At 48.5% G+C, this 9,182-nt stretch overlaps 1 long non-coding RNA gene across 1 annotated transcript in view; it reads right to left on the minus strand.

Moving 5' to 3' along the window:
- Window positions 1–8,594, minus strand: part of LOC137528241 (uncharacterized) — a 163,869-nt gene extending 155,275 nt beyond the window's left edge. Inside the window, exons 1-2 of the long non-coding RNA XR_011023328.1 lie at window positions 8,398–8,594; window positions 6,611–6,762 (exon numbers count right to left, since the gene is read on the minus strand). This is a non-coding gene — a long non-coding RNA (uncharacterized lncRNA). The remainder of the gene's footprint in view (window positions 1–6,610; window positions 6,763–8,397) is intronic.
- Window positions 8,595–9,182: the final 588 nt, after the last annotated feature.

Here is a 9,182-nt window from a genome sequence, read left to right on the forward strand (position 1 = left end):
GCCGCCTCTGTGCGTTGGGCGGTCGGGAAGTGGTTAAACTAAACCTGAGACAGATGAAAGTTTTATACATACTTGGGGCTTCTTTCATCCCCCTTCAGGCTAATCAGTCCCTTGCTGTCCTCCTCCGCCACTTGGATCTTCTGGTATGGGTCCAGGCACTTGAGCCAATCGGGCACACTCTCCACCGCCAGGAACGTACTACACCTTCGCAGCACTATTGCGCAGGTGCAGAATGCTCCTGGCTGTGGGAGTGGCTCGCGGCCGGACTGTGCTGACTGGCTGAATTACCGCCACTCATAGCAGAAGATTCAGGTGGTTGAAGAGGACAGCGAGGCACCGATTAGCCTGAAAGGGGCTGGAGGAAGCCCAAGGTATGGATAAAAAACTTTTTTCATTCGTCTCAGGTACCCTTTAATTCGTAGTCACCAAACCAAATTTTAACTACATATCAAATTATTTGATTTCATGAGCAAAAGGAGTGCATAAATTTGCATAAACCAGCATCAGCGCAGAATTATTTCCATCTCATTGACCATCTCTATTAGTGACACAGCTACACATCAAGCTTTATTCTTACAGTATAGATGTGATTTAGTACATATAAGAGATTCCTGTGTACACATCATATATACAGTCACAATCAGATATGTGTACCTGACTTTACAAGTACGGGAGCTGCTTTATTAAAGCAGCACAACTATTTTTTATTGCATGGTAGTAATTTCATTTTTGTACGCCAAGCACAGCTATTACTACAGTATATATATATATATATATATATATATATATATATATATATATATATATATATATATAATTTATGATGACTATTGTCTAAGAAATAGAACATTTTGTCATATTTTCTGTTTTAATTACATTTTAGGCCCGGTTCACATTAGCGGTTGTTTGCCAAACGGACCGGATGACCTGACCGGATCCGGACCGGATCCGGATCGGAACCGTACGGTTCTGATCCGGATCCGATCCGGATCCGGTCAGGTTGCATCAGGTGGTAATCAGGATGCGATCCGGATCCGTTTGGCAAAGTTAACGTAAAAAAAAAAAAAAATGTTGGGGTCTGGGAGGTCAGCAGAAGGGGGACCTGTGGAATCAGGCCCTCTGCTGTTTAGCACTCACCTCCACCTCCGACATGCTGCCAACATCCTGCCAACACCTCCAGCTCGTGCTGCTCCACTCCAAAATGCTTGCCCATGTGTCCCCAGCCAATATCGCCGCAAAAATCCGCATAGGAAGTGGGGTAGAACATCCGGATTTCTCAGCCAGTGTGTTGTGCGGCCTCCGGTTCCCATTTGTTTGTATTGGCCGGATGGTGCAGTCCGGCTCCGCCCCGGATACGGCTGCCGGAGGGGCCGGATGAAAAAATAGCGCATGTTGGAACGGAGGCCGGAGTCCGGATCCGGCCCGGATCCGGTCCGGCTCTGCAGAACGGACCCAAGTGAACGGACGCATAGGCTTTAATTGCTATGCCGTGCGTCCGTTCCGTCCGTTCTGCAGGCGGTGCGGCTCCGGCACGGCGATTCCGGAGGGCCACCGCAAGTGTGAACCGGGCCTTAAAGAGGAGCTGTTAGGTATAGGGTCTCAGAGAAAATAAACACATATATCAGTAGCTAAAGATTGGCTGTACTTACATTACATATGCATTTCACTGTCCACGTTTGGATTTCACAGAATTTGTATATAGTATATGCAGAGATAGATGCTCCTGACAGCTCATGGCAGGCTCCATGTTTGTGAAGCCAAATGTGTCGTCATGTCCTGCCTGCTTCTGGTCACAGATAAGCTCGTTCTTGAACAACACGGTGTGCAGTGAATATTAATGAGCCATGTGGCTAGGAACAATAGCTGACTCCTGCAGTGTAGTCTGCCCGGAGATTTATCAGTGCTACGCTCTGGACTGATTACACAAGCTGCTGTACCGTCTCATTAGCAGCCGAGGGGAGGGCCCCAGAATGCTTTGCAGTTTAGCTGCGGCTTGCGTCTTTATGGGTCTATAACAGACTAAGATAAGCACACATCAAAGGTAACTGAAATGTTTATCTTCACTAATGGCTTTTGAGCTTCCTTCTAAACTGTTTAACACAGGAGAATAGAGGTTTAAATTAGCTTCTGCAGCCTGACAGTTACTCTTTAAATTCATTAGGAGTTGGAGCATTTTTTCCTAACTCCGACTCCAGGTACCCAAAAATTGCTCCGACTCCTCGACTCCGACTCCACAGCCCTGCTATGAATATGAGCAGAATTGCATGCAGCTTCATGATACACTCTCGCATGCGCTCCATATTATCTAATTATATGCCGTTTTAAGTTGTCTCCTAGCTCATAGACTGCGCTCACATTAATAGCCCTTACTTTTTAACGGATATTACCAGTCTATCGTTATTTAAAGTGAATGGGAACCGCATTTTTAAAAAAATGAGACAGATACTTACCCAAGGAGAGGGAAGGTTTTGGGTCGTATAGAGCCTTCCCGCTCCTCTCCTGGTCCCCTCGTTCCGGTGCTGGCTCGCCCGGTAGCAGTATTTCACTACATTAGTCAAATACTGCTTTACCCGGCCGAAGGAGGCTTCAGAAGTCTTCAGGGAGCCTGAGTGCTCCTGAAGAAGGGCGGCCCTGTACTGCACCTGCGCAAGCACACTCTCTTGCACGCTCACGCCTGTGCAGTATGGAGCCGCACGGCTCCCGAAGACTTCCAAATACCCTTTCGACGGGGGATTGAAATGGGAGGGAGCCAGCACAGGATAGAGGGCACAGAGAGAGGTGACAGAAGGCTCTATATGACCCAGAGCCTTCCCTCTCCTTAAGTAAGTATTTGCTTCATTTTTTTTGAAATGCGGTTCCCATTCACTTTAAAGGGAACCTAAACTGAAAAGGATATGGATTTTTCCTTTTTAAGAATAATACCAATTGCCCGACTCTCCTGCTGATCCTGTGTCTCTAATACTTTAAGCCACAGCCCCTCAACAAGCATGCAGATCAGGTGCTCTGACTGAAGTCAGACTGGATTAGCTGCATGCTTGTTTCAGGTGTGTGATTCAGTCACTACTGCAGCCACAGAGGTCAGCAGGACTGCCAGGCAACTGGTATTGTAAACGGTAACATCCATATCCCTATCAGTTTAGGTTCCCTTTAATGTTGTATATATAAATACAACACTAAATAATGACACAGGTGTTAGTCGTTGGGAAATAAGTGCTATTAATGAGAGCAAAGTCTATCAGCTATGAGACAACATAAAGTGATAAACCAGCAGGAGCATGCTGAATGGTAATTGGTAGGTATATTAAACAAAAAGCCGTTTGTTCGTAAAATTTCAGTCTTTAATACAGATTTTTTTTTTATTTAACAATACTCTCATACAGAACCCTGTGCCCAATCATAAAAGCTATGCCTGATCCCTGCTATGAGCACACACTACGTTATCAATGTCCTCGATGTGTCGCTCACCATACTTCCTTTCCCACACCTATCTTAATTCTTACGATAGATACGGTAGATATACGCACGCACGCACGAACGCGCACGCACACACACACACACACACACACACACACACATTTTTTTCCTTTAAAACTGCAAAGTGGGGTGTGCGTAATTATTCAGCCCCCAGAGTAAATACCTTGTAGAACCAGCTGCCAGTCTTTTAGGATATGTCTCTACCAGCTTTGCACATCTAGAGGCTGAAATCCTTGCCCATTCTTCTTTGCAAAACAGCTCCAGCTCAGTCAGATTAGATGGACAGCGTTTGTGAACAGCAGTTTTCAGATCTTGCCACAGATTCTCGATTGGATTTTGATCTGGACTTTGACTGGGCCATTCTAACACATGGATATGTTTTGTTTTAAACTATTCCATTGTTGCCCTGGCTTTATGTTTAGGGTTGTTGTCCTGCTGGAAGGTGAACCTCCGCCCCAGTCTCATGTCTTTTGCAGACTCCAAGAGATTTTCTTCCATGATTGCCCTGTATTTCTCTCCATCCATCCTCCCATAAGCTCTGACCAGCTTCCCTGTCCCTGCTGAAGAGAAGCACCCCCAGAGCATGATGCTGCCACCACCATATTTGACAGTGGGGCTGGTGTGTTCAGAGTGATGTGCAGTGTTAGTTTTCTGCCACACAGTGTTTTGCATTTTGACCAGAAAGTTCAGTTTTGGTCTCATCTGACCAGAGTACCTTCTTCCACGTTTGCTGTGTCCCCCACATGGCTTGTGGCAAACTGCAAACGGGACTTCTTATGCTTTTCTGTTAACAATGGCTTTCTTCTTGCCACTCTTCCATAAAGGCCAGGCAGTGCGTGACTAATAGTTGTCCTATGGACAGATTCCCCCACCTGAGCTGTAGATCTCTGCAGCTCATCCAGAGTCACCATGGGCCTCTTGATTGCATTTCTGATCAGCGCTCTCCTTGTTCAGCCTGTAAGTTTAGGTGGACGACCTTGTCTTGGTAGGTTTACAGTTGCGCCATACTCCTTCCATTTCTGAATGATCGCTTGAACAGTGCTCCGTGGTATGTTCAAGGCTTTGAAAATCTTTTTGTAGCCTAAGCCTGCTTTAAATTCCTCAATAACTTTATCCCTGACCTGTCTCTTGTGTTCTTTGGACTTCATGGTGTTGTTGCTCCCAATATTCTCTTAGACAACCTCTGAGGCCGTCACAGACCAGCTGTATTTGTACTGACATTAGATTACACACAGGCGCACTCTATTTAGTCGTTAGCACTCATCAGGCAATGTCTATGGGCAACTGACTGCACTCAGACCAAAGGGGGCTGAATAATTACGCACACCCCACTTTGCAGTTATTTCTTTGTTAAAAAATGTTTGGAATCACGTATGATTTTCGTTCCACTTCTCACGTGTACACCACTTTGTATTGGTCTTTCACGTGGAATTTCAATACAATTGATTCATGTTTTTGGCAATAATAAGACAAAATGTGGAAAACTTCAAGGCGGCCGAACACTTATATATAAATTGGGTTTGGCTCATGGTCTGCACTGCCTGGTCCGCTGTCTGGAATATCTTGGAATATGGAATGACGGCAGCGGTAGGCGGAGATGTACAGAGCATACAGCTCCGCCTACCACTGCCGTCTTTCCATCGCTAGCCAGTGATAGGTAATGCTGTATGATGTGCCCGGCCGCTCGCTCTAGAGAGAGAGAGAGAGAGAGAGATATATATATATATAGATATAGATATGTATTTGTTTATTTATTTATATTTTTTTTGATTGTAGAACAGCAGCAATATTAAAATGGAGTGGATTACGGTTTAAAATAGCCAGGCTATAACAAATAGCCGCAGATGACATGGTGATTACAGGCATAGCCGTGACCTGCGCCCATATTATGCAGTCTGGGCCGTGAAAAGAAGGTGTAGTAGATAATTGCATGATCGGAATAGCCGCGCCAGAATTAACCTGCGCTGCTATCAGCGTGACTGCTTCCCGGAGTCGGTGTGCCCTTTATGTCTCCGCTAGCACTGTATCTGTGCTATGGCATTATTGTAATATGCGGGTGGAGCTACACAGGAGGGCGCAGCAGGATCTTGTGTGACCCAATCGGTGGTGTATCCGCCAGCTTCAAGCCTCATGTCTCCGTGCGTGTGACGGGTGGCGTAACATAGGAGGTGTAGTTAACAAAATGCTAGAAGACTAGCGCTGCTTAGTTATGTCCTTTAAAATGTAATGGTTTCAGTTGGATTGCTTCCTTCATATCAAACATGTACCACTAAAAGGATAGCACTACACAACATACAGAAAGAAGCCAGTGTTAGCAATAGACATAATAGACGTGGATCGTGTATCAATACATTTCCAAACATGTTTAAATGATCCTCATGATGCTGGCTGCTTGTACATCATGGATTTTCAAGATTTTTGATACTTAAAGAGAACCCGAGGTGGGATTTACTTATGCTAGTGGGGCACAGTGGCTGGTTGTGCACACTAACACCAGCCTCTGTTGCCCCATGGTGTGCCGCCAAGCCCCCCTGCGTGCCGCTATACCCCCCGCAGTGCTGGCAACACGCAGCGTGTCGCCAGCACAATGTTTACCTCTCGCCTGTCTGTTAGCGCCGCTCCCCCGCCTCCTCCGTATCGGCGCTACCCGCCCGCGTCACTTCCCTCCAATCAGCGGGAGGGAAGGAACGCGGGCGGGTAGCGCCGATACGGAGGAGGCGGGGGAGCGGCGCTAACAGACAGGCGAGAGGTAAACATTGTGCTGGCGACACGCTGCGTGTCGCCAGCACTGCGGGGGGTATAGCGGAGCACAGGGTGGTCTTGGAGGCACACCATGGGGCAACAGAGACTGGTGTTAGTGTGCACAACCAGCCTCTGTGCCCCACTAGCATAAGTAAATCCCACCTCGGGTTCTCTTTAATAAAAGAGCTTATTTTTACTGAAGACGGTGCTGACTCATTGGAACTTCTATATTGGAAGACACCTGTAGTGCACAGGTGACTGGAGTCGAGAGCACGTCTGGATCATTTTCCTAGTCCTCCATTGGTGCTTGCCACACACTGCTTTGGCTAAATGATCCTCAGGCCACAATATTCATCCATAAACCCACCACCACACCCGATGTGATCAGACCCACCGGATGGGAAGACATATAAAGCAGGTCTAATCGCACACTGGGACGATGCTTATGGCCGTCCCCCACCACACTGGCCGAGATGTCGATCAGATCATATGAGATATCCTCTTCAATATATCAGAGCACTTCTACTCCATTACTCATTATGAAACCTCGAGAAAGAATGAAAAGAAACCTTGAGAAAAAGAGTACCACAGTGTAAAACTATTAAACTAACATAATATTGCACTCACAAGTTTTCCGCAGAATCAGCACATCAAGCTTTTTTATACGGGCTCTCCCCCATGTGCTGGGCACTGGCTGGTTCCTTCTCCACCCTTGATCAGCATGCTTACGATTGAGGTGTGCGGGGATATCAACACTGCCTCGAGTGTCACACAGCTCTCATTTCCACACTAGAGAGGAGTGTTGATGCGGAATAGAAAGCTGTGTGATACACCGAGGCAGTGTTGGTATTCCCGCAAACGTGAATTGTAAGCGCGCCGATCGAGTGTGGAGCGGTGGAGACTGAGCCAGCCGGTGCGCAACAAGCCTCTCAGATTGGCAGCTGACAGGCTGTGAATTCACCACCAGTCAGCTGCTCTCCTGCAACAGCCGGGTGCTAGTTAGTGCTCAGTACCGGCATTAGACGAGTGCCCCCCCCCCAATCTGATCGATGCCAGGGCCTGCAGTTCAGCGAGCTGGCAAGGGGACAATGACTCTATTGATTTCACTTTAACAGAAACCTAAACTGATGAAGACAAAAACGAGATTGACTTACTTGGGGCTTCAACCAGCCCCCTGCAGTCACCATGTGCCCGCCCCGATACTTAACGGTCCCCTGCCACGGCTGGGTTTGGATCTTGCCAGTCTATGGCCACTCATCCTTGTACGTGCTCTTGTTGCCGGGAGCGTCCTGTGCAGGCGCAATAGAGATTTTCTCGTAGTGTGCCTGCACAGAATGCTGACGGGAGTGCCGAGGATGTGCATTGGCCAGGGCTGCGCAGGTGCAGTGGCCATCGAATGGCTCAGTTGGCAGAGTCAAAACAGGGCCACGGAGGAGGACCAGAGAATCCTTGAGTACCGGCGAGGGCACAGGATGACTGCAGGGGGCTGATAGAAGCCCCGGGTAAGTTTAACTTTCTTTTTTCCTGCATCAGCAACACTTTAAAGGAATCATCAGCCAAATATTTTAAAATGAGGTTTACTCACCTGGGGCTTTCTCCAGCCCCTTGCAGCCGACTGTCCCACACCGACCACTCCGCCTGATGTCCCGGGCTCTACGGACGGTGCAAGAGCTGACCGCGGGGTCGGCCTTACTGCGCCTGCGTGAACCGCCGCTTGCAATCAAGCCCACGTGGTCCGCAGCACACTGCGCAAAATTACTGCACCTGCACAGTGCGCCGCGGACCATGTGGCCATGATTGACAGCGGCGCTTCACACAAAAAGGCAGACCACGGGCCTCCGCACCGTGCGAGGAACCCGGGACGGCGGCAGAGAGCGGAACGGTCAACGTGGGACAGTCGGCTGCAAGGGGCTGGAGAAAGCCCCAGGTAAGTTAACCTAATTTTTTACATTTTGGCTGACAACTCCTTTGTGTGCTATTTTCACAATTTATGGTGAAATGTTGGATCACAGGCATGGCATACACAGCTCACACATCGCAGCATACACAGCAATGCAGCATACACTCCCTCACATTTCCCAGTTGCACGTCACCTCCATCCTCCAGGTAGCAATAATAATAAAGGCAGTGCAGAGAGTCTAGTGTTGGTGACAGGTTGGGCCTTGGGCTTCATTTCCCTACCAGCATGACACAGCAATAGCAGAGGTCACGTGGCACTGCAGGTGCCATCCTCAGCGGTACACGAGTGGCCCGCGTGCGTCACAATAGCTGCCATGACGTCATACACCGCCTCGCGCAGATAGAGCGGCGGCAGCGACGGAGACAGACGTGTAAGCTTCTCTCTCCGCATCTCCGATAGCCAGAAACTCTCTCAGGCTCGACATACACCGGCAAGAAGCAGAATACATAGAGCGGCTGTCCTGATAGTAAAGACCCGGGGCTCCCCCTAGCGGCCGGTAGTACAAATGACACCATATAAGGTAAAATAGATGTAGAGTTCTGATGCTCGTTCTGGGCTGATAAATGATGTAGACTGTAAAGAAAAACAAACAAAACAGAATTGCCCAAACAGCGTCTTTTCTAGGGGAGATCTTTGCCCTGAATTGCTGCTTAGGGCACTTTAATGTTACCCTCGAAGAGGGCACACGGGATACCGCGAAAAGCCCCACCCCCTACGCGCGCTAATCCCCACCTCTAACATTCGTTAACCTCCCCCTCCCCCCCCTAAGGTCATATGCTTGTGCGCGGAGCGGGCTGAGAGCCTGGAGAGGAGAATGAAGTGAGCCCTTTTGCTGTGATGGGAGTGTGATGTGGGCAAGACCACCAGAGCCCAGTCTCAGCATACACCGCACATCAGCATACACAGCGCACGCTCCCTCACATTTCCCAGTTGCACGTCACCTCCACCCTCCAGGTAGCTGTGTCTGCAGCAATAATAAGGGCAGTGCAGAGTCTAGTGGTGGTGA

Source organism: Hyperolius riggenbachi, chromosome 8 (genome assembly GCF_040937935.1).
Source record: "Hyperolius riggenbachi isolate aHypRig1 chromosome 8, aHypRig1.pri, whole genome shotgun sequence".
Lineage (NCBI taxonomy): Eukaryota > Metazoa > Chordata > Amphibia > Anura > Hyperoliidae > Hyperolius > Hyperolius riggenbachi.